Here is a 25,020-nt window from a genome sequence, read left to right as displayed (position 1 = left end):
AGAAATTTGCTAACACATTTTTCGTGGAATCTGCAATGGGATATTTGGGAGTGCATAGAGGAATATGGTGAAAAAGGAAATATCCTCAGATAAAAACTAGTAAGAAGCTTACTGGGAAACCACTTTGTGATGTGTGAATTCAATTCACAGGGTTGTACCTTTCTTTTCATGGAGTAGTATGGTAGCACTGTTTTTGGGGATTCTACAATAGGATATTTTGGAGCCCATTGAAGTATATGGTGACAAAGGAAATATCCTCAGACAAAAACAAAAAAGAAACTTTCTGAGAAACTGCTTTGTGACGTGTGAATTCATCTCACAGGGTTACATGATTCTTTTCATGTAGCAGTTTTCATCACACTGTTTTTAGGGAATCTGAGAAGGGAAATTTTGGATCACCTTGAAGCCTATGGTGACAAAAAATATATAATGAGATAAAACCAGAAAGAAGTATTCTGAGAAACTACTTTGTGATGTGCGTATTCATCTCACAGAGGAAAAGCTTTCTTTTCACAGAGAAGTTTGCTAACACTGTATTCATGGAATCTACAAACTCATACTTGGGAGCGAGTTGAGACCTATGGTGAAAAAGGAAATATCTTCACATAAAAACAAGAAAGAAGCTTTCTGAGAAACTTCTTTGTGATGTGTGAATTCACCTCACAGGGTTACACCACTCTTTTCATAGAACAGTTTACTAACCCTATTTTCATGGATTCTACTATAGGATATTTTGTGCCACATTGAAGCCCATGGTGACAAAGGAAATATCCTCACATAGAAACTAGAAAGAAGCTTTCTGAGAAACTTCTTTGTGATGTGTGAATTCATCTCACAGAGTTACACCACTCTTTTCATGGAGCAGTTTGTAGCACTATTTTCATGGAATCTACTATAGGATATTTTGTATCGCATTGAAGCCCATGGTGACAAAGGAAATATCCTCAGATGAACTAGAAAGAAGCTTTCTGAGAAAGTTATTTGAAAAGTGTGAATTTATCTCAGAGATGTACACAGTTCTTTTCCTTGGACAGTTTGATAACACAGTTCTCATGAAATCTGCAATAGGATATATGGGAATGCATGGAAGCCTATGTTGACAAAGGAAATATTCTCAGATAAAAACCAAAAAGATGCATTCCTAGAAACTGCTTTGTGATGTGTGAATTCTTCTTACAGAGTTGCACCTTTCTTTTTATGGAGCAGTTTCCTAACACTGCTTTCTTGGAATCTGCAATAGGATATTTGGGAGCACATTGAGTCCTACGGTGAAAAAGGACATATCCTCAGATAAAAACTAGAAAGAATCTTTCTGAGAAACTGCTTTGTGATGTTTGACTTTATCTCGTGTAGTTACACTGTTCTCTTCCTGGAGCAGTTTGCTAACACTCTTTTCGTGGAATCTGCAATGGAATATTTCAGAGTGCATTGAATCTTATGGTAACAAGGGCGATATCCTCATATAAAAACCTGGAAGAAACTTTCTGCGAAACCGCTTTGTGGTTTGTTAGTTCACCTCAAAGAGTTTCACGATTCTTTTCATGGATCTGTTTCGTAGCCCTGTTTTCAGAGAATTGGAGATGGGATATTTTGGATCGTATTGAAGCCTACGGTGACAATGGAAATATCCTCAGATAAAAATTAGAAAGAAGCTTTATGATATGAGATTTCATCTCACTGAGTCACACCTTTCTTTTCATGGAGCAGTTTGCTAACACTGTTTTTGTGGAGTATGCCGAGGGATATTTTGGAGTACATTGTGGCAAATAGTTAAAAAGGATATATCTTCAGATAAAAACTAGAAAGAAGCTTTCTGAGAATCTACTTTCTCAGAACCAAAAAGAAGCATTGGGAGAAACTGCTTTTTGTTGTGTGAATTCATATCACTAGTTGCACCTTTCCTTTCATTGAGCAGTTTGCAAACACAACTTTCATGAATTCTGCAAAGTTATAGTTGGGAGCACATTGAGGCCTATAGTGGAAGAGGAAATAACCTCAGATAATAACTAGAAAGAATCTTTCTGAGAAACTACTTGGTGATGTGTGCATTCCACTCAGAAAGTTATAACTTTCTTCTCATAAGGCACAGTTTGAACACGGTTCCTGAAAAACCAAAAGAGTGATATTCGGAGCAAAGTGAAGACTATGTCAAAAAGTGAATGTTTTTGTGGAATCTGAGGAAGGACATTTGGGAAAGATCCATAGAATATGGAGAAAGAAATATCCTCAGGTAAAATCCAGAAGGAAGCTTTCTGCGAAACTGCTCTGTGTCGTCTTAATTCCCCTCACTCAGATAAGCCTCTCTTTTCATTGTGCAATTTTCTAGCCCTGATTTTGGTTAGCATGTGATGGGATATTCGAGAGCACCTGGAAGCTAACGGTGAAAAAGGAAATATGTTCAGACCCAAACTGGAGAGAAGCTTTCCAAGGAACTGCTTTGTGATGTGTGCATTCCAGTCACAGTGTTTTACCTCTCTTCTCATACAGCGTTGGGGAAACAATTTTGGAGAAACAGGTACCAAGTGATATTCGGGAGCATGTTGATGCCGATGGTGAAAAGAGAAATAGCCTAAAACAAAAATTGGAAAGAAGCTTTCTAGGAAACAACTCTGTGATATGTGAAATCATCTCACATAGATAAAGCTTTCTTTACATTACGCAGCTTGGAAACTGTCATGGACGGATCTATGAAGGGACCTTCAGTAGCACATTCAGGACTATGGTGAAAAAGGAAATATCTTCCGATAAAAACTGGAAAGAAGCTTTCCGTGAATCTGCTTTTTGCCATGTTCATTCATCTCACATAGATGAAGCTTTCTTTATATTATGCAGCTAGGAATCTCCCTCGTGGATGGACCCACGTAGGGATCTTTGGAATCACATTAGGGCCTATGGTGAAATAGGAAATATAGTCAGATAAAAACTGGAGAGAATCTTTCTGAGAAACTGCTTGGCGATGTGAGCATTCCACTCACAGGGTAACAACTTTTTTCTCATAAGGCACAGTTTGAATACTGTTCCTGTAATCCAAAAGTGTGATGTTCGGAGCACATTGAAGACTATGGCAAAAAGTGAAATGACGTCCAATAAAAAACAGAAAGAAGCACTAGAAGAAACTTGTCTCTGACATGTCCTCCTTTTCACAGGTTTAAATGTTACTCTACATTTCCCAGTTTGAAAGTCGGTCTTTGAGGGTTCTGCGAAGGGATAGTAAGTGGCGACCGGAGGCCTATGTGAGGCAAGGAAATGTCTTCTATCGAAAATCGGAGAGAAGATTTCTGCGCAACTCTTTTGTGATGTTTGTATTCATCACAGAGAGTTAAATCATTCTTTGGATTGAGCAGTTAGAAATCACTGTTTCTGTGGAATCTTGGAAAGGACATTTGGAAACGCTCTTTAGAATATCCTGAAAAAGAAATAACCTCAGAGAGAAAGAAGAAAGAAACTTTTTGTGAAACTGCTTTTCGTCATGTGAATTCCGCTCACACAGTTAAGCTTCTCTTTTCATTGAACTCTATCATAACACTGTTTTTGTTTAGTCTGCGAAGGGATATTCTGGAGGGCTTTGAGGCTTACAGTGAGAAATGAAAAATAAATATGTTCAGACCGAAACTGGAGAGAAGCTTTCTGAGGAACTGCTTAGTGACATGTTCATTCCAGTCACAGTGTGATACCTCTCTTCTCATACAGCGTCGGGGAAACCCTTTTGAAGAAACAGGTACCAACTGACATTCAGGAGCATGTTGATGCCGATATTGAAAAAGGAAATAGCCTCATAAAAAAACTGGGAATAAGCGTTCTTGGAAACTACTCTGTGATATGTGTAATCACCACACATAGATAAAGCTTTCTTTACATTACGCAGCTTGGAAAGTGTCATGGACGGATCCATGAACGGACCTTCGGGAGCACATTCCAGACTATGGTGAAAAAGGAAGTATCCTCAGACAAAAACTGGAAAGAATTTCTGTGAAACTGCCTTGTATTAGATATATTTATTCATCTCTCATAGCTGAAATTTAATTATAGTATGCAGTTTGGAAACTTTGTCATGCACAGATCCGTGAAGGGACATTCGGGAGCACATTCAGGCCTATGGTGAAAGAGAAGATATCTTCAGATAAAAACTGGATAGAAGCTTTCTGAGAAACTACTTCGTGATGTATGTATTCCTCTCAGGGAGTTATACCTCTTTTCCCACAAGGCTTTGTTTGAACCCTGTTCCTGTGAAACCAAAAAAGTGCTATTTTGGAATGCATTGAGGACTATGGAGAGTAGTGAAATATACTGAAATAACATGGAGGAAGAAGTGTTCAAAGAATCTTCTCTCTGATATGTGCATTCACTTCACAGAGTTAATGCTTACCCTATGTTGCTCAGTTTCAAAACTCTGTCTTTGAAGAATCTTTGAAGGGATATTTAGTGACGCCCGGAGGCCTGTGGTGCGCGACGAAACGTCTTCCGATGAAACCTGCAGAAAAGCATTCTCAGCAGCTGCTTTGCAATGTGTGTATTCGTCTCCTAGAGTTAGACCATTCTTTGGATTGAGTAGCTTGAAATCACAGTTTTTGGTGAATCTGAGGAAGGACATTTGGGAACGATCCTGAGAATATGGAGAAAGAAATATCCTCAGGTAAAATCCAGAAGGAAGCTTTCTGTGAAACTGCTCTGTGTTGCCTTAATTCCTCTCACACAGATAAGCCTCACTTTTCATTGAGCAGTTTTCTAGCCTGTGTATGTTGAGCATGTGATGGGATATTCGGGAGCATTTTGAGGCTAACGGTGAAAAAGGAAATATGTTTAGACTGAAACGGGAGAGAAGCTTTCCGAGAAACTGCTTTGTGACGTGTGCATTCCAGTCACAGTGTTATACCTCTCTTCTCATACAGTGTGGGGGAATCTTTTTTGGAGAAACAGCTACCAAGTGATATTCGGGAGCATGTTGATGCCGATGGTGGAAAGGGAAATAGCCTCAGACTAATAGTGGAAAGAAGCTTTCTAGGAAGTACTCTGTGATATGTGTAATCATCTCACATTGATAAAGCTTTCTTTACATTACGCAGCTTGGAAACTATCATGGACGGATCCATGAAGGCATCTTCGGGAGCACATTCTGGACTATGCTGAAAAAGGAAATATCTTTAGAGAAAAACTGGAAAGAAGCTTTCTGTGAATCTGCTTTTTGCTATGTTTATTCATCTGACATAGATGAAGCTTTCTTTACATTACGTAGCTTGGAAACTCCTTCATGGATGGATCTGCGAAGGGATATTTGGGATCACATTCGGGACTATGGTGAAATAGGAAATATAGTCAGAGGAAAACTGGAGAGAAGTTTTCTGAGAAACTGCTTGGTGATGTGCGCATTCCACTCAGGGAGTTGTAACGTTCTTCTCCTAAGGCACAGTTTGAACCCTGGTCCTGTGAAACCAAAAGAGTGATATTCAGAGCACATTGACGACTATGGCAAAAAGTGAAATGTCGTCCAATAAAAAACAGAAAGAAGCACTCGAAGAAACTGCTCTCTGTCCTGTGCATTGTTTTCACAGGGTTAAAGCTTACTCTACCCAGTTTGAAAGTCGGTCATTGAGGATTGTGTGAAGGGATAGTAAGTGGCAACTAGAGGCCTGTATGAGGCAAAGAAATGTCTTCTATCGAAAATTGGAGAGAAGCTTTCTGCACAACTCGGTTGTGATGTTTGTAATGATCTCATAGAGTTAAATAATTCTTTGGATTGAGCAGATTGAAAACACTGTTTCTGTGGAATCTGAGAAAGGACATTTGGAAACGCTCTTTAGAATATCGTGAAAAAGAAATAACCTCAGAGAGAAACCAGAAGGAAGCTTTCTGCGAAACTGCTCTGTGTCACGTGAATTCCACTCACACTGTTAAGATTCTCTTTTCATTGAGCTGTATCATAACATTGTTTTTTGGAGGGCTTTGACTCTGACGGTGAGAAAGGAAACGTCTTCAGATAGAAACTGAATAGAAGCATTCTGAGGACCTGCTTTCTGACGTGTGCATTCCACTCAGAGAAATATACCATTCTTCTCCTACAGGATTCTAGAGTCTCTTTTGGAGAAAAAGCTACCAAGAGATATTCGGGAGTGGACTATGGTGAAAAAGAAAATATCCTCAGACAAAAATTGGAAAGAAGATTACTGTGAAACTGCTTTGTGTTAGATATATTTATTCGTCTCACATAGTTAAAACTTTAATCATATTATGCAGTTTGGAAACTCTGTCATGCACAGATCCGTGAGGAGATATTCGGGAGCACATTCAGGCCTACGGTGAAAGAGGAGATATCTTCAGATAAAAACTGGATAGAAGCTTTCTGAGAAACTACTTTGTGATGTATGCATTCCACTCAGGGAGTTATACCTCTTTTCTCACAAGGCTGTGTTTGAACACCGTTCCTATGAAACCAAAAAAGTGATATTTCAGAACGCATGGAATGAAATATAGTGAAATAAAATCAACGAAGAAGCATTCCAAGAATGTGCTCTCTGATATGTGCATTCACTTCACAGAGCTAATACTTCCTCTATGTTGCCCAGTTTCGAAACTCTGTCTTTGAAGAAACTGTGAAGGGATATTTAGTGACGCCGGAGGGTTGTGGTGAGGGATGAAACGCCTTCTGATGAAAACTACAGAGAAACGTTCTGAGAACTGCTTTGCGATGTGTGTATTCGTCTCCTATAGTTAAACAATTCTTTGGATTGAGCAGCTTGAAATCACCATTTGTGAGGAATCATAGGAAGGACATTTGTGAATGATCCATAGAATATGGAGAAAGAAATATCCTCAGGTAAAATCCAGAAGGAAGCTTTCTGTGAAACTGCTCTATGTCGTCTTAATTCCTCTCACTCAGATAAGCCTCTCTTCATTGAGCAGTTTTCTAGCCCTGTGTATGTTTAGCGTGTGATGGGATATTCCGGAGCACTTTGAGGCTAACGGTGAAAAAGGAAATATGTTCAGACGAAACTGGAGAGAAGCCTTCCGAGGAGCTGCTTTGTGACGTGTGCATTCCAGTCACAGTGTTATACCTCTCTTCTCATACAGCATTGGGGAAACCCTTTTGGAGAAACAGGTACCAAGCGATATTCGGGAGCATGTTGATGACAATGGTGAAAAGGGAAATAGCCTCAGAAAAAAACTGGAAGGAAGCTTTCTAGGAAACTACTATGTGATATCTGTAATCATATCACATAGATAAACCTTTCTTTACATCACACAGTTTGGATACTGTCATGGACGGATCCACCAAGGGATCTTCGGGAGCACATTCTGGACTATGGTGAAAAAGGAAATATCTTTAGAGAAAAACTGGAAAGAAGCTTTCTGTGAATCTGCTTTATGCCATGTTCATTCATCTCACATAGATGAAGCTTTCTTTACATTATGCAGCTAGGAAACTCCCTCGTGGATGAACCCATGAAGGGATCTTTGGAATCACATTTGGACCTATGGTGAAATAGGAAATATAGTCAGATAAAAACTAGAGAGAAGCTTTCTGAGAAACTGCTTGGCGATGTGAGCATTCCACTCACGCAGTAACAACTTTCTTCTCATAAGGCACAGTTTGAACACTGTTCCAGCAATCCCAAAGTGTGATGTTCGGAGCACATTAAAGACCATGGCAAAAAGTGAAATGACGTCCAATAAAAAATGGCAGGAAGCCCTAGAAGAAACTGCTCTCTGACAAGTCCTTCTTTTCACAGGTTTAAATGTTACTCTACATTTCCCAGTGTGAAAGTCGGTCTTTGAGGGATCTGCGAAGGGATAGTAAGTGGCGACCGGAGGCCTGTGTGATGCAAGGAAATGTCTTCCATCGAATATCGGAGAGAAGTTTTCTGCGCAACTCTTTTGTGATGTTTGCATTCATCTCAGAGAGTTAAATCATTCTTTGGATTGAGCAGTTTGAAATCACTGCTTCTGTGGAATCTGAGAAGAACACTTGGAAACACTCTTTAGAATACCCAGAAAAAGAAATAATATCAGAGAGAATCCAGAAGGAAGCTTTCTGTTAAAGTACTCTGTGTCACGTCATTTTCGCTCACAAAGTTAAACTTCTCTTTTCATTGATCACTATCATCACACTATTTATGTTTAGTCTGCAATGGGATATTCTGGAGCGCTTTGAGGGTTAGGGTTAGAAAGGAACATCTTTAGACAGAAACTGGAGAGAAGCTTTCTGTAGAGCTGCCTTGTGACATGTACATTCCACTCACAGAAATATACCTTTCATATCAGAGATGATTTCGGAATTCCTTTTGGAGAAAAAGCTACCAAGAGACATTCGGGAGTATAGGGACGGATGTGGTGAAAAAGGAAATATCCTCAAACAAAAACTGGAAAGAAGATTTCTGTGAAACTGCTTTGTGTTAGATATACTTATTCATCACGCATAGTTAAAACTTTTCTTATATTACACAGTTCAGAAACTCCGTCATGAACGGATCTGCGAAGGGACATTCGGGAGCACATTCAGGCCTATGGTGAAAGAGGAGATATCTTCAGATAAAAACTGGACAGAAGCTTTCTGAGAAACTACTTTGTGGTGTATACATACCACTCAGGGATTTATACCTCTTTTCTCACAATTCAGTGTTAGAACACTGTTCCAGTGAAACTGAAAATGTGATATTCGGGGCACATTGGGAACTATGGCAAATAGTGAAATATACTAAAATAAAATCGAGGAAGAAGTGTTCCAAGAATCTGCTCTCTGATATGTGCATTCACTTCACAGAGTTAATTCTTACTCTACGTTGCCCAGTTTTGACACTCTGTCTTTGAAGGATCTGTGAAAGGATATTTAGTGACGCCTGGAGGCTTGTGGTGAATAAGGAAATGTCTTCCAATGAATCCTGCAGAGAAACTTTCTGAGCAACTGCTTTGCGATGTGTGTATTCATCTCATAAAGTTATATCATTCTTTGTATTGATCAGGTTGAAATCACTGTTTTTGTGGCATCTGAGGAAGGACATTTGGGAACGATCTTTAGAATAAGGAGAAAGAAATATCCTCAGTTAAAATCTAGAAGGAAGCTTTCTCTGAAACTACTCTGTGTCGTCTTAATTCCTCTCACTCAGTTAAGACTCTCTTTTCATTGAGTAGTTTTCTAACCCTGTGTATGTTTAGCGTTTGATGGGATAATCCAGAGCACTTTGAGGCTATCGGTGAAAAAGGAGATATGTTCAGACCGAAACTGGAGAGAAGCTTTCAGAGGAACAGATTTGTGATGTGTGCATTCCAGGCACAGTGTTATACTTCTCTTCTCATACAGTGTCAGGGAAACCCTTTTGGAGAAACGGGTACCAAGTAATATTCGGGAGCATGTGGTTGTCGATGGTGAAAAGGGAAATAGCCTCAGAAAAAAACTGGAAAGAAGCTTTCTATGAAACTACTCTGTGATATGTGTTATCACCACACATAGATAAACTTTCTTTACATTATGCTGCTTGGAAACTGCCATGGATGGTTCCAAGAAGGGACCTTCGGGAGCACATTCTGGACTATGGTGAAAAAGGAAATATCTTCTGATAAAAACTGGAAAGAAGCTTTCTGTGAATCTGTTTTTGCCATGTTCATTCATCTCACATAGATGAAGCTTTCTTTACATTATGCAGCTAGGAAACTCCCTCGTGAATGGACCCGTGAAGGGGTCTTTGGAATCACATTTGGGTCTATGGTGAAATAGGAAATATAGCCAGATAAATACTGGAGAGAGCTTTCTGAGAAACTGCTTGGCGATGTGAGCATTCCACTCATGGAGTAACAACTTTCTTCTCATAAGGCACAGTTTGAACACTGTTCCTGTAATCCAAAATGTGATGTTCCAAGCACATTGAAGACTATGGCCAAAAGTGAAATGAAGTCCAATAAAAAACAGAAAGAAGCACTAGAAGAAACTGCTCTCTGACATGTCCTTCTTTTCACAGGTTTAAATGTTACTCTACATTTCCCAGTGTGAAAGTCAGTCTTTGAGGGTTCTGCGAAGGGATAGTAAGTGGCGACTGGAAGCCTATGTGAGGCAAGGAAATGTCTTCCATGGAAAATCAGAGAGAAGTTTTCTGCGCAACTTTTTTGTGAAGTTTGTATTCATCACATAGAGTTAAATCATTCTTTGGATTGAGCAGTTAGAAATCACTGTTTCTGTGGAATCTGAGAAAGGACATTTGGAAACGCTCTTTAGAATATCCTGAAAAAGAAATAACCTCAGAGAGAAAGCAGGAAGAAGCTTTCTGTGAAAATGCTTTTTGTCATGTGAATTCCGCTCACACAGTTAAGGTTCTCTTTTCATTGAGCTGTATCACAACATTGTTTTGTTTAGTCTGTGAAGGGATATTCTGGAGGGCTTTGACTCTGATGGTGAGAAAGGAAACGTCTTCGGATAGAAACTTGAGAGAAGCTTTCTGAGGACCTTCTTTCTGACGTGTGCATTCCACTCACAGAAATATACATTCTTCTCCTACAGGATTCCAGAATCTCTTTTGGAGAAAAAGTTTCAAAGTGATATTTGGGAGTGGACTATGGTGAAAAAGGAAATATCCTCAGACAAAAACTGGAAAGAAGATTATTGTGAAGCTGCTTTGTGTTAGATATATTTAGTCATCTCGCATAGTTAAAACTTTAATTATATTATGCAGTTTGGAAACTCCATCATGAACAGATCTGCGAGGAGATATTCGGGAGCACATTCAGGCCTACAGTGAAAGAGGAGATATCTTCAGATAAAAACTGGATAGAAGCTTTTGAGAAACTACTTGGTGATGTATGCATTCCACTCAGGGAGTTATACCTCTTTTCTCACAAGGCTGTGTTTGAGCACTGTTCCTGTGAAACCGAAAAAGTGATATTTCGGAACGCATGGAGTGAAATATAGTGAAATAAAATCCAGGAAAAAGAGTTCCAAGAATGTGCTCTCTGATATGTGCATTCACTTCGCAGAGTTAATGTTTACTCTATGTTTCCCATTTTTGAAACTCTGTCTTTGAAGAATCTGTGAAGGGATATTTAGTGACACCAGAAGATTGTGGTGAGGGAGGTAATGCCTTCCGATGAAACCTGCAGAGAAACATTCTGAGAACTGCTTTGCAATATGTGTATTCGTCTTCTATAGTTAAACAATTCTTTGAATTGAACAGCTTGAAATCACCGTTTTTAAGGGATCATAGGAAGGACATTTGTGAATGATCCATAGAATATGGAGAAAGAAATATCCTCAGGTAAAATCCAGAAGGAAGCTTTCTGTGAAACTGCTCTGTGTCGTTTTAATTCCTCTCACTCAGATAAGCCTCTCTTTTCATTGATCAGTTTTCTAGCCCCATGTGTTTAGCATGTGATGGGATATTCAGGAGCACTTTGAGGCTAATGGTGAAAAAGGAAATATGCTCAGATCGAAATTGGAGAGAAGCTTTCCGAGAAACTTCTTTGTGACGTGTGCATTCCAGTCACAGTGTTATACCTCTCTTCTCATACAGCATCAGGGACACCATTTTAGAGAAACAGGTACCAAGTGATATTTGGGAGCATGTTTATGCCAATGGTGAAAAGGGAAATAGCCTCACACAAAAACTGGAAAGAAGCTTTCTATGAAACAACTCTGTGATATGTGAAATCATCTCACATCGATAAAGCTTTCTTTACGTTACGAAGCTTGGAAACTGTCATGGACGGATCCATGAAGGGACCTTTGGGAACACATTCTCCACTATGGTGAAAAGGAAATATCTTCAGAGAAAAACTGGACAGAAGCTTTCTGTGAAGCTGCTTTTTGCTATGTTTATTCATCTCACATAGATGAAACTTTCCTTACATTGCGCAGTTTGGAAACTCCCTCGTGGATGGGTCCGCGAAGGGATATTTGGGATCACATTCGAGCCTATGGTGAAATGGGAAATATAGTGAGATAAAAACTGGAGAGAAGATTACTGAGAAACTGCTTGGTGATGTGTGCATTCCACTCAGGGAGTTATAACTTTCTTCTCATAAGGCACAGTTTGAACACTGTTGCTTTGAAACCAAAAGAGGGATATTCAGAGTACATTGAAGACTATGGCAAAAAGTGTAATGGCATCCAATAAAATGCAGAAAGAAGCACTCGAATAAACTGCTCTCAAATGTCTATTCCTTACACATGGGTAAAGCTTACTCTACATTTCCCTGTTTGAAAGTTGGTCTTTGACAGTTCTGCAAAGGTTTAGTAAGTGACAACCAGAGGCCTGTGTCTAGCAAGAAAATGTCCTCCATCGAAAATTGGAGAGAAGTTTCTGTGCAACTATTTTGTGATGTTTGTATTCATCTCATAGCATTAAATGGTTCTTTGGAATGAACAGTTTGAAATCACTGTTTCTCTATAATTTGAAAAAGGACATTTGGAAACGCTCTTTAGAAAATCCTGAAAATGAAATAACCTCAGAGAAAAACCAGAAGGAATCCTTTTGTGAAACTGCTCTGTGTCACGTGAATTCCGCTCACTCAGTTAATCTTCTCTTTTCCTTGAGCTGTATCATAACACTGTTTTTGTTTAGTCTGTGCAGGGATATTCTGGAGGGCTTGGAGGCTTAGGTGAGAAAAGAAAGGTCTACAGATAGAAACTGGAGAGAATCTTTCTGAGGAGCTGCTTTGTGACGTGTGCATTCCACTCACAGAAATATAGCTTTATTCTCCTAGAGGATTACGGAATCCCTTTTAGAGAAAAAGCTACCAAGAGATATTCTAGAGTATAGGGAAGGCTATGGTGAAAAAGAAAATATCCTCAGAAAAATACCGGAAAGAACATTTCTGTGAAACTGCCTTGTGTTAGATATATTCATTCATCTCGCATAGTTAAAACTTTAATTATATTACATAGTTTGGGAACTCCGTCATGCACAGATGCATGAAGGGATGTTCGGGAGCACATTCAGGCCTACGCAGAAAGAGCAGATATCTTCAGATAAAAACTGGATAGAAGCTTTCTGAGAAACTACTTTGTGATGTATGCATTCCACTTGGAGTTATACCTCATTGCCCACAAGCGTTTGAACACTTTTCCTGTGAAACCGAAAAAGGGATATTTCCGAACGCATTGAGGATTATGGCAAAGAGTCAAACATACTGAAATAAAATCGAGGAAGAAGCGTTCCAAGAATCTGCTCTCTGATATGTGCATTCACTTCACGGAGTTAATGCTTACTCTATGTTGCCCAGTTTTGAAACTCTCTTTGAAGAATCTGTGAAGGGACATTTAGTGATGCCCGGAGGCTTGTGGTGAGCGGGGTAACGTCTTCTGATGAAACCTGCAGAGAATCGTTCTGAGTAACTGCTTTGCAATGTGTGTATTCGTCTCCTAGAGTTAAAGCATTCTTTAGATTCAGCAATGCGAAATCACTGTTTTTGAAGAATCTGAGGAAGGACATTTGTGATCGACCCTTATAATACAGAGAAGGAATCATCCTCAGGTAAAATCCAGAAGGAAGCTTTCTGTGAAACTGCTCTGTGTCGTCTTAATTTTTCTCACTCAGATAAGTCTCTCTTTTCATTGGACAGCTTTCTAGCCCTGTGTATGTTTAGCATGTGATGGGATATTAGGGAGCACTTTGAGGCTAATGGTGAAAAAGGATATATGTTCAGAAGGAAACTGGAAAGAAGCTTTCTGAGGAACTGCTTTGTGATGTTTGCATATCAGTCACAGTGTTATACCTCTCTTCTCATGCAGCATCGGGGAAGCCCTTTTGGATAAACAGGTAACAAGTGATATTCAGGAGCATGTTGATGCCGTTGGTGAAAAGGGAAATAGCCTCAGAAAAAAACTGGAAAGAACCTTTCTAGGAAACTACTCTGGGATATGTGTAATCATCTCATATAGGTAAAGCTTTATTTACATTATGCAGCTTGGAAACTGTCATAGACGGATCGACAAAGGGACCTTCTGGAGCACATTCTGGACTATGGTGTAAAAGGAAATATCTTCAGATAAAAACTGTAAAGAAGCTTTCTGTGAATCTGCTTTTTGATATGCTTATTTATCTCACAAACATGAAGCTTTCTTTAAATTACGCACCTTGGAAACTTCCTCGTGGATGGATCCGTGAAGGGATATTTGGGATCACATTCGGGCCTATGGTGAAAGAGGAAATATAGTCAGATAAAAATTGGAGAGAAGCTTTCTGAGAAATGTTTGGTGATGTGTGCATTCCACTCAGAGAGCTATAACTTTTTTCTCATAAGGAACAGTTTAGACACTGTTCCTGTAAAACCAATAGAGTGATATTCCGAGCATTGAAGATGATGGCAAAAAGTGAAATGCCGTCCAATAAAAAACAGAAAGAAGCACTCGAAAAAACTGCTGTCTAACATGTCCATTCTTTTCACAGGGTTAAAGCTTACTCTACATTGCCCAGTTTGAAAGTCAGTCTTTGAGGGTTCTGCGATGGGATAGTAAGTGGCGATCAGAGGCCTGTGTGAGGCAAGGAAATATCTTCCATCGAAAATCAGAGAGAAGCTTTCTCTGCAACTCTTTTGTGATGCTTGTATTCAACTCATAGCATTAAATCATTCTTTGCATTGAGCAATTTGAAATCACTGTTTCTATGGAATCTGAGAAAGGACATTTGAAAATGCTCTTTAGAATATTCTGAAAAAGAAATAACCTCAGAAAGAAACCTCAGAAAGAAACAGAGCTTTCTGTGAAACTGCTCTGTGTCACGTGAATTCCGCTCCCACAGTTAAGCTTGTGTTTTCATTTAGCTGTATCATAGCACTCTTTGTTTATTCTGCGAAGGGATATTCTGGATGGCTTTCAGGCTTATGGAAATATCTTCAGATGGAAACTGGAGAGAAGCTTTCTGAGGAGTTGCTTTGTGACGTATGCATCCCACTCACAGAGATATACGTTTCTTCTCCTATAGGATTCCGGAATCCCTTTTGGAGAAAAGGTACCAAGAGTTATTTGGGAGTATAGCGACGACTATGGTGAAGAAGGAAATATCCTCAGACAAAAACTGGAAAGAATATTTCTGTGAAACTGCTTTGTGTTAAATTTATTTATTCGTCTCGCATACTTAAAACTTTAATTATATTACGCAGATTGGAAACTCCATCAACACAGATCCACAAAGGCACATTCGGGAGGATATTCAGCCCTAGGGTAAAAGAGAATATATCTTCAGATAAAATCTGGATAGACGCTTTCTGAGAAACTACTATATAATGTATGCTTTCCACAAAGGGAGTTATACCTCTTTTCTCACAAGGCAGTGTTTGAACACTCTTCCTGTGTAACAGAAAATGTGATATTTTGGAATGCATTGAGATCTATGGTGAATGGTGAAATATACTGAAATAAGAATGAGGAAGAAGCATTCCAAGAATCTGCTCTCTGATATGTGCATTCACTTTACAGAGTTAATGCTTACTCTATGTTGCCCAGCTTCCAAACTCTGTCTTTGAAGAATATGTGAAGGGATATTTAGTGACACCCAGAGGCTTGTGGTGAGCAAGGAAATGCCTTCCTAAGAAACCTGCAGAGAAACGTTCTGAGCAAATACTTTGTGATGTGTGTAGTCGTCTCCTAGAGTTAAACCATTCTATGTATTGAGCAGCTTGAAATCACTCTTTTTGTGGAATCTGAGGAAGGACATTTGGGAATGATCCTTAGAAAATAGAGAAAGAAATATCCTCAGGTAAAATCCAGAAGGAAGCTTTCTGTGAAACTGCTCTCTGTCATCTTAATTCCTCTCACTCAGATAAGCCTCTCTTTTCATTGAGCAGTTCTCTAGCCCTGTGTATGTTTAGCATGTGATGGGATATTCGGGAGCACTTTGAGGCTAACGGTGATATGTGCATTCACTTTACAGAGTTAAATCTTACTCTATGTTGCTCAGTTTCGAAACTCTGTCTATGAAGAATCTGTGAAGGGATATTTAGTGACGCCCAGAGGCCTGTGGTGAGCGAGGAAAGGTCTTCCAATGAATCCTGCAGAGAAAATTTGTGATCCACTGCTTTGTGGTGTGTGTTTCATCTCATACTGTTAAACCATTCTTTTGATTGAGCAGCTTGAAGTCACTGATTTGTGGAATCTGAGGAAGGACATTTGGGAACGATCCTTAGATTATGGAGAAAAATTATCCTCAGGAAGCATCCAGTAGGAAGCTTTCTGTAAAACTGCTCTGCGTCGTCCTAATTCCTATCACTCAGTTCAGCCTCTCTTTTCATTGAGCAGTTTTCTAACCCTGTGTATGTTTAGCATGTGATGGGATATTCGGGAGCACTTTGAGGCTTGTGCTGAAAAAGGAAATATGTTCAGACCGAAATTGGAAAGAAGATTTCCGAGGAATTGCTTTGTGACGTGTGCATTCCCATCCCAGTGTTATACCCCTCTTCTCATACAGCGTCAGGGAAACTCTTTTGGAGAAACAGGTACCAAGTAATAATCGGAAGCATGTTGATGCCAATGGTGAAAGGGAAATAGCCTCAAACAAAAACTGGAAGGATGCTTTCTAGGAAACTACTCTGTGATATGTGTAATCATCTCACATAGGTAAAATTTTCTTTACATTACACAGAAACTCTCATGGACCGATCCACGAAGGGACCTTTGGGAGCACATTCACGACAATGGTGAAAAGGGAAATATCTTCAGATAAAAACTGGAAAGAAGCTTTCTGTGAATCTGCTTTTTGCCATGTTTATTCATCTCACATAGATGAAGCTTTCTTTACATTACACAGCTTAGAAACTCCCTAGTGGATGGATCAGCGAAAGGATGTTTGGGATCACATTCGAGGCTATGGTGAAAGGGGAAATGTAGTCACATAAAAACTGGAGAGAAACTTTCTGTAAAACTGCTTGGTGATGTCAGCATTCCAATCAGGGGTTTTAAATTACTTCTCATAAGGCACATTTTGAACATTGTTCCTGTAAAACCAAAAGAGTGATATTCAGAGCACATTGAAGACTACGGCAAAAAGTGAAATGTCGTCTAATAGAAAACGGAAAGAAGGACTCGAAGAAACTGCTCTCTGTCATGTCCATTCTTTTCACAGGGTTAAGCTTATTGTACATTTCCCAGTTTGAAAGTCGTCCTTTGAGGGTTCTGCGAAATGATAGTAAGTGGTAACCGGAGGCATGTGTCGAGCAAGGAAATGTCTTCCATCAGAAATTGGAGAGAAGCTTTCTGCACAACTCTTTTGTGATGTTTGTAACTCTATGAGATACAAATATCTCAGAGTTAAATCATTCTTTGGATTGAGCAGTCTGAAATCACTGTTTCTGTGGAATCTGAGAAAGGACACTTGGAAACGCTCTTTAGAATATCCTGAAAAATAAATAACCTCAGAGAGAATCCACAAGGAAGCTTTCTGTGAAATTGCTGTGTAGCACGTGAATTCCGCTCACACACTTAAGCTTCTCTTTTCATTGAGCAGTATCATAACACTGTTTTTGTTTAGTCTGAGAAGGGATATTCAGGAGCGGATTGAGACACACGGTGTGAAAGGAAATGATTTCAGATAGAAACTGGAAAAACGCTTTCTGAGGAGCTGCTTTGTGACGTGTGCATTCCACTCACAGAAATATACCTTTTTTCTCCTAGAGAATTCCGGAATCCCTTTCGAAGAAAAAGCTACCAAGAGACATTTGAGAGTATGGGGACAGCTGTGGTGAAGAAGGAAATATCCTCAGACAAAAAGTGGAAAGAATATTTCTGTGAAACTGCTTTATGTTATATATATTTACTAATCTCACAGAGTTAGAAACTTTCTTTTATTGTGCTGTTTGGAAACATCTTCATGCACAGATCCATGAAGGGACATTCGAGAGCACATTCAGGCCTACGGGGAAAGAACAGATATCTTCAGATAAAAACTGGATAGAAGCTTTCTGAGAAACTACCTTGTGATGTATGCATTCCACTCAGGGAGTTATACAACTTTTCTCAGAAGGCAGTTTTTGAACACTGTTCTTGTGAAACCGAAAATGTGATATTTCAGAGCACATTGAGGACTATGGCGAATAGTGAAATATGCTGAAATAAAATCGAGGAAGAAGGCTTCCAAGAATCTGCTCTCTGATATGTGCATTCACTTCACAGAGTTAATGCTAACTCTATGTTGCTCAGTTTCAAAATTCTGTATTTGAAGAATCTGTCAAGGGATATATAGTGATGCCTGGAGGCTTATATGGAGCGAGGAATTGTCTTCGTTGAAACATGCAGTTAAAATTTCTGAGCAACTTCCTTGTGATTTGTGTATTCGTCTCATAGAGTTAAATCATTCCTTGGATTGAGCAGGTTGAAATCACTGTTTTTGCGGCATTGGAGGAAGGACATTTGGGAATGATCCTTAGAATATGGAGAAATAAATATCCTCAGGAGAAATCCAGTAGGAAGTTTACTGTGAAACTGCTCTGTGTCGTCCTAATTACTCTCACTCCATTAAGCCTCTCTTTTCATTGAGAAGTTTTCTAGCCCTGTGTAAGTTTAGCGTGTGATGGGATATTCAGGAGCTTTTTCTAGCTAACGGTGAAAAAGGAAATATGTTCAGACCGAAACTGGAGAGAAGCTTTCCCATGAACTGCTTTGTGATGTGTGCATTCCACTCACAGTGTTGTACCTCTCTTCTCATACAGCGTGGGGGAAACCCTTTTGGAGAAACAGGTACCAAGTGATATTTGGGAGCATGTTGATGCCGATGGTGAAATGGGTAATAGCCTCAGAAAAAAACTGGAATAAAGCTTTCTAGGAAACTACTGTGAGATATGTGTAATCATCTCACATAGATAAAGCTTTCTTTACATTACACAGCTCGGAAACTGTCATGGACGGATCCACAAGGGGACCTTTGTGAGCACATTCTGGACTATGGTGAAAAAGGAAATATCTTCAGATAAAAACTGGAAAGAAGCTTTCTGTGAATTTGATTTTTGCTATGTTTACTCATTTCACATAGATGAAGCTTTCTTTATATTACACAGCTTAAAAACTCCATCGTGGATGGATCCGCGAAGGGATATTTGTGATCACCTTTGGGCCTTTGGTGAAAGAGGAAATACAGTCAGATAAAAACTGGAAGGAAGCTTTCTGAGACACTGCTTATTGATGTGTGCATTCCACTCAGGGAGTTATAACTTTCTTCTCATAAGGCACAGCTTGTACACTGTTCCTTTAAAACTAAAAAGTGATAATCGGAGCACATGGAGGACAATGGCAAAAAGTGAAATGTCGTTCAATAAAAAACAGAAAGAAACACTCGAAGAAACTGCTCTCTGACATGTCCATTCTTTTCACAGGGTTAAAGCTTAATCTACATTTCCCAGTTTGAAAGTCAGTCTTTGAGGTTTTTGCTATGGGATAGTAAGTGGTGACCGGAGGCCTGTGTCTAGCAAGAAAATGTCCTCCATTGAAAATTGGAGAGAAGATCTCTGGGCAACTCTTTTGTGATGATTGTATTCATCTCATAGCGTTAAATGATTCCTTGGAATGAGCAGTTTGAAATCACTGTTTCTGTATAATCTGAAAAAGGACATTTGGAAACGCACTTTAGAATATCCTGAAAATAAATAACCTCAGAGAGAAACCAGAAGGAAGCTTTCTGTGAAACTGCTCTGTGTCAGGTGAATTCCTCTCACACAGTTAAGCTTTCTTTTCATTGAGCTGTATCTTAAAACTGTTTTTGTTTATTCTGTGAAGAGATATTCTCGAGGGCTTTGAGGTTTACAGTGAGAAAGGAAACGTCTTCAGATAGAAACTGGAGAGAAGCGTTCTGAAGAGCTGCTTTGTGACGTGTGCATTCCACTCAAAGAACTATACCTTTCTTCTCCTAGAGGATTCCGGAATCCCTTTTGGAGAAAAAGCCACCAAGAGATATTCTGGTGTATAGCGATGACTATGATGAAGAAGGAAATATCCTGAGACAAAAACTGGAAAGAAGATTTCTGTGAAACTACTTTGTGTTAGATATATTTATTCATCTCGCATAGTTAAAATTTTAATTGTATTACGCAGTTTGGAAACTCCATCATGCACAGTTCTGTGAAGGGACATTCAGGAGCACATTCAGCCCTACAGTGAAAGACGAGATATCTTCAGATAAAAACTGGATATTAGCTTTCTGAGAAACTACTTTGTGATTTATGCATTCCACTCAGGGTGTTATACCTCTTTTCTCACAAGGCAGGTTTTGAACACTTTTCCTGTGAAACCGAAAAACTGATATTTCGGAACGAATTGATTACTGTGGGGAATACTGAAATATACTGAAATAAAATCGAAGAAGAAGCATTCCAAGAATCTGATCCCTGATATGCGCATTTCATTCACAGAGTTTATGCTTACTCTATGTTGCCCAGTTTAGAAACTCTGTCTGTAAAGAATCTGTGAAGGGATATTTAGTGATGTCTGGAGGCTTGTGGTGAGCAAGGAAACGTCTTCTGGTGAAACCTGCAGAGAAACGTTCTGAGCTACTGCTTTGCGATATGTGTGTTCGTCTCCTACAGTTAAACCAACCATTCTTTGGATTGAGGAGCTTGAAATCACTGTTTTTGTGGAATCTGAGGAAGGACATTTGGGACCGATCTTTAGAAAATGGAGAAAGAAATATCCTCAGGTAAAATCCAGAAGGAAGCTTTCTGTGAAACTGCCCTGTGTTGTCTTAATTCCTCTCACTCAGATAAGGCTCTCTTTTCATTGAGCAGTTTTCTAGTCCTGTGTATGTTTAGCGTGTGATGGGATATTCGGGAGCACTTTCAGGCTAATGGTGAAAAAGAAAATATGTTCAGAGGGAAACTGGAGAGAAGCATTCCGAGGAACTGTTTTGTGATGTGTGCATTCCACTCACAGTGTTATAACTCTCTTCTCATACAGCGTCGGGGAAAAACTTTTGGAGAAACAGGTACCAAGTGATATTCGGGAGCATGTTGATGCCGATGGTGAAAGGGGAAATAGCCTCAGACAAAAACTGGAAGGATGCTTTCTAGGAAACTACCCTGTGATATGTGTAATCATCTCACATAGATAAAGCTTTCCTTATATTAGGTAGCTTGAAAACTGTCATGGACGGATCCACGAAGGGACCTTCGAGATCACATTCAGGAATAGGGTGTAAAAGGAGATATTCTCAGATAAAAAGTGGTAAGAAGCTTTCTGTGAATCTGATTTTTGCTCTGTTTATTCAACCCACATAGATGAAGCTTTCTTTATATTACGCAGCTTGGAAACTCCCTTGTAGATGTTTCTGAGAAGGGATACTTGGAATCACATTCTTGTCTATGGTGAAATAGCAAATGTAGTCACATAAAACTGGAGAGAAGCTTTCTGAGAAACTGCTCAGTGATGTGTGCATTCCACTCAGGGAATTATAACTTTCTTCTCATAAGGCAGAATTTGAACACTGTTTCTGTAAAACCAAAAGACTGATATTGGGAGCACATTGAAGACTATGGCAAAAAGTGAAATGTCATCCAATAAAAAACAGAAAGAAGTCCTCGAAGAAACGGCTCTCTGACATGTCCATTATTTTCACAGGGTTAAAGCTTACTTTACATTTCCCAGTTTGAAAGTCGGTCTTTCAGGCTTCTGCGAAGGTATGGTAAGTGGTAACTGGAAGCCTGAGTGAGGGAAGGAAATATTTTCCATCAAAAATTGGAGAGATGAAGCTTTCTGGGCAACTTTTTTGTGAGGTTTGCATTCATGTCAGAGAGTTAAATCATTCTTTGGATTGAGCAGTTTGAAATCACTGCTTCTGTGGAATCTGAGGAAGAACACTTGGAAACACTTTTTAGAATACCCTGAATAAGAAATAATACCAGAGAGAATCCAGAAGGAAGCTTTCTGTTAAAGTACTCTGTGTCACGTGAATTCTGCTCACACAGTTAAGCTTCTCTTTTCATTGATCAGTATCATCACACTATTTATGTTTAGTCTGCAATGGGATATTCTGGAGCGTTTCGAGGGTGAGGGTTAGAAAGGAAATATCTTTAGTCAGAAACTGGAGATAAGCTTTCTGTGGATCTGCCTTGTGACATGTGCATTCCACTCACAAAAATATACCTTTCTTATTATAGAGGATTACGGAATTCCTTTTGGAGAAAAAGCTACCAAGAGGCATTCGGGAATATAGGGATGAATGTGGTGAAAAAGGAAATATCCTCAGACAAAAACTGGAAAGAATATTTCTGTGAAACTGCTTGGTGTTAGATATACTTATTAGTCTCCCATAGTTAAAACTTTTTTTATAATACACAGTTTAGAATCTCCGTCATGTACGGATCTGTGAAGGGACATTCAGGAGCACATTCAGGCCTACGGTGAAAGAGGAGATATCTTCAGATAGAAACTGGATAGAAGTTTTCTTAGAAACTACTTTGTGGTGTATGCATTCCACTCAGGGACTTATACCTCTTTTCTCACAAGGCTGTGTTAGAACACTGTTCCTGTGAAACCGAAAATGTGATATTTAGGGCACATTGGGAACTATGGCGAATAGTGAAATATACTAAAATAAAATCGAGGAAGAAGTGTTCCAAGAATCTGCTCTCTGATATGTGCATTCACTTCACAGAGTTAATTCTTACTCTATGTTTCCCAGTTTCGACACTCTGTCTTTGAAGAATCTGTGAGGGATATTTAATGACGCCTGGAGGCTTGTGGTGAATAAGGAAATGTCTTCCGATGAATCCTTCAGAGAAACTTTCTGAGCTACTGCTTTGCAATGTGTGTATTCGTCTCATAAAGTTATACCATTCTTTGTATTGATCAGCTTGAAATCACTGTTTTTGTGGCATCTGAGGAAGGACATTTGGGAACAATCCTTAGAATATGGAGAAAGAAATATCCTCAGTTAAAATACAGAAGGAAGCTTTCTCTGAAACTACTCTGTGTCTTCTTAATTCCTCTCACTCAGTTAAGACTCTCTTTTCATTGAGTAGTTTTCTAACCCTGTGTATGTTTAGCATTTGATCGGATATTCCGGAGCACTTTGAGGCTATTGGTGAGAAAGGAAATATGTTCAGACCGAAACTGGAGAGAAGCTTTCCGAGGAATTGCCTTGTGATGTGTGCATTCCAGTCACAGTGTTATACCTCTCTTCTCATACAGTGTCAGGGAAACCCTTTTGGAGAAACAGGTACCAAGTAATATTCGGGATCATGTTGTTGCTGATGGTGAAAAGGGAAATAGCCTCAGATAAAAACTGGAAATAAGCTTTCTATGAAACTACTCTGGGATATGTGTATTCATCACACATAGATAAAGCTTTCTTTACATTACACTGCTTGGAAACTGTCATGGACGGATCCACGAAGGTACCTTCGGGAGCATATTCTGGACTATGGTGAAAAAGGAAATATCTTCCGATAAAAACTGGAAAGAAGCTTTCTGTGAAGCTGCTTTTTGCCATGTTCATTCATCACACATAAATGAAGCTTTCTTTACATTATGGAGTTAGGAAACTCTCTCTTGGATGGACCCGCAAAGGGATCTTTGGAATCACATTTGGGCCTATGATGAAATATGAAATATAGTCAGATAATAAATGGAGAGAAGATTTCTGAGAAACTGCTTGGTGATGTGAGCATTCCACTCATGGAGTACAAACTTTCTTCTCATAAGGCACAGTTTGAACACTGCTCCTGTAATCCAAAAGTGTGATGCTCGCAGCACATTGAAGACTATGGCAAAAAGTGAAATGACATCCAATAAAAAACAGAAAGAAGCACTAGAAGAAACTGCTCTCTGACATGTCCTTCTTTTCACAGGTTTAAATGATACTCTACATTTCCCAGGGTGAAAGTCGGTCTTTGAGGGTTCTGCGAAGGGATAGTAAGTGGCGACTGGAGGCCTGTGTGAGGCAAGGAAATGTCTTCCATCGAAAATTGGAAGGAAGGTTTCTGTGCAACTCTTTTGTGATGTTTGTATTCATCACATAGAGTTAAATCATTCTTTGGATTGAGCAGTTAGAAATCACTGTTTCTGTGGAATCTGAGAAAGGACATTTGGAAACGCTCTTTAGAATATCCTGAAAAAGAAATAACCTCAGAGAGAAGCAAGAAAGAAACTTTCTATGAAACTGCTCTTTGTCACATGAATTTCGCTCACACAGTTAAGCTTCTCTATTCATTGAACTGTATCATAACACTGTTTTTCTTTAGTCTGCGAAGGGATATTCTGGAGGGCTCTGAGGCTTACAGTGAGAAAAGAAAAAGGTAATATGTTCAGACCGAAACTGGAGAAAAGTTTTCCGAGGAACTGCTTTGTGACGTGTTCATTCCAGTCACAGTGTGATGCCTCCCTTCTCATACAGCGTCGGGGAAACTCTTTTGAAGAAACAGGTACCAACTGACATTCGGGAGCATTTTGATGCTGATATTGAAAAGGGAAATAGCCTCAGAAAAAAACTGGAAAGAAGCTTTCTAGGAAACTACTCTGTGACATGTGTAATCATCTCACATAGATAAAGCTTTCTTTACATTACGCAGCATGGAAACTGTCATGGACGGATCCACGAAAGGACCTTTGGGAGTACATTCCAGACTATGGTGAGAAAGGAAATATCCTCGGACAAAAACTGGATAGAATTTCTGTTAATCTGCCTTGTGTTAGATATATTTATTAGTCTCAAATAGATAAAACTTTACTTATATTACACAGTTTGGAAAGTCCGTCATGCACACATCTGCAAAGGCACGTTCGGGAGCACATTCAGGCCTACAGTGAAAGAGGAGATACCTTCAGCTAAAAACTGGATAGCAGCTTTCTGAGAAACTACTTTGTGATGTATTCAGCCATGTTGGTGTGTTGCACGCATCAACTCGTCAGCACCCATCAATTCATCATTTATATCAGGTATAACTCCCAATGCAATCCTTCCTCCCTTCCCCACATGACAGGCCCCGATGTGTGATGTTCCTCTTCCCGAGTACAAGTGATGTCATTGTTCATTTCCCACCTATGAGTGAAAACATGCAGTGTTTGTTTTCCTGCTCTTGTGATAGTTTGCTAAGAATGATGGTTTCCAGTTGCATCCATGTCCCTAC

The sequence above is a fragment of the Piliocolobus tephrosceles genome, chromosome 13, assembly GCF_002776525.5.
Source record: "Piliocolobus tephrosceles isolate RC106 chromosome 13, ASM277652v3, whole genome shotgun sequence".
Taxonomy (NCBI): Eukaryota; Metazoa; Chordata; class Mammalia; order Primates; family Cercopithecidae; genus Piliocolobus; species Piliocolobus tephrosceles.
Note: the sequence above shows the minus strand (reverse complement) of the source record.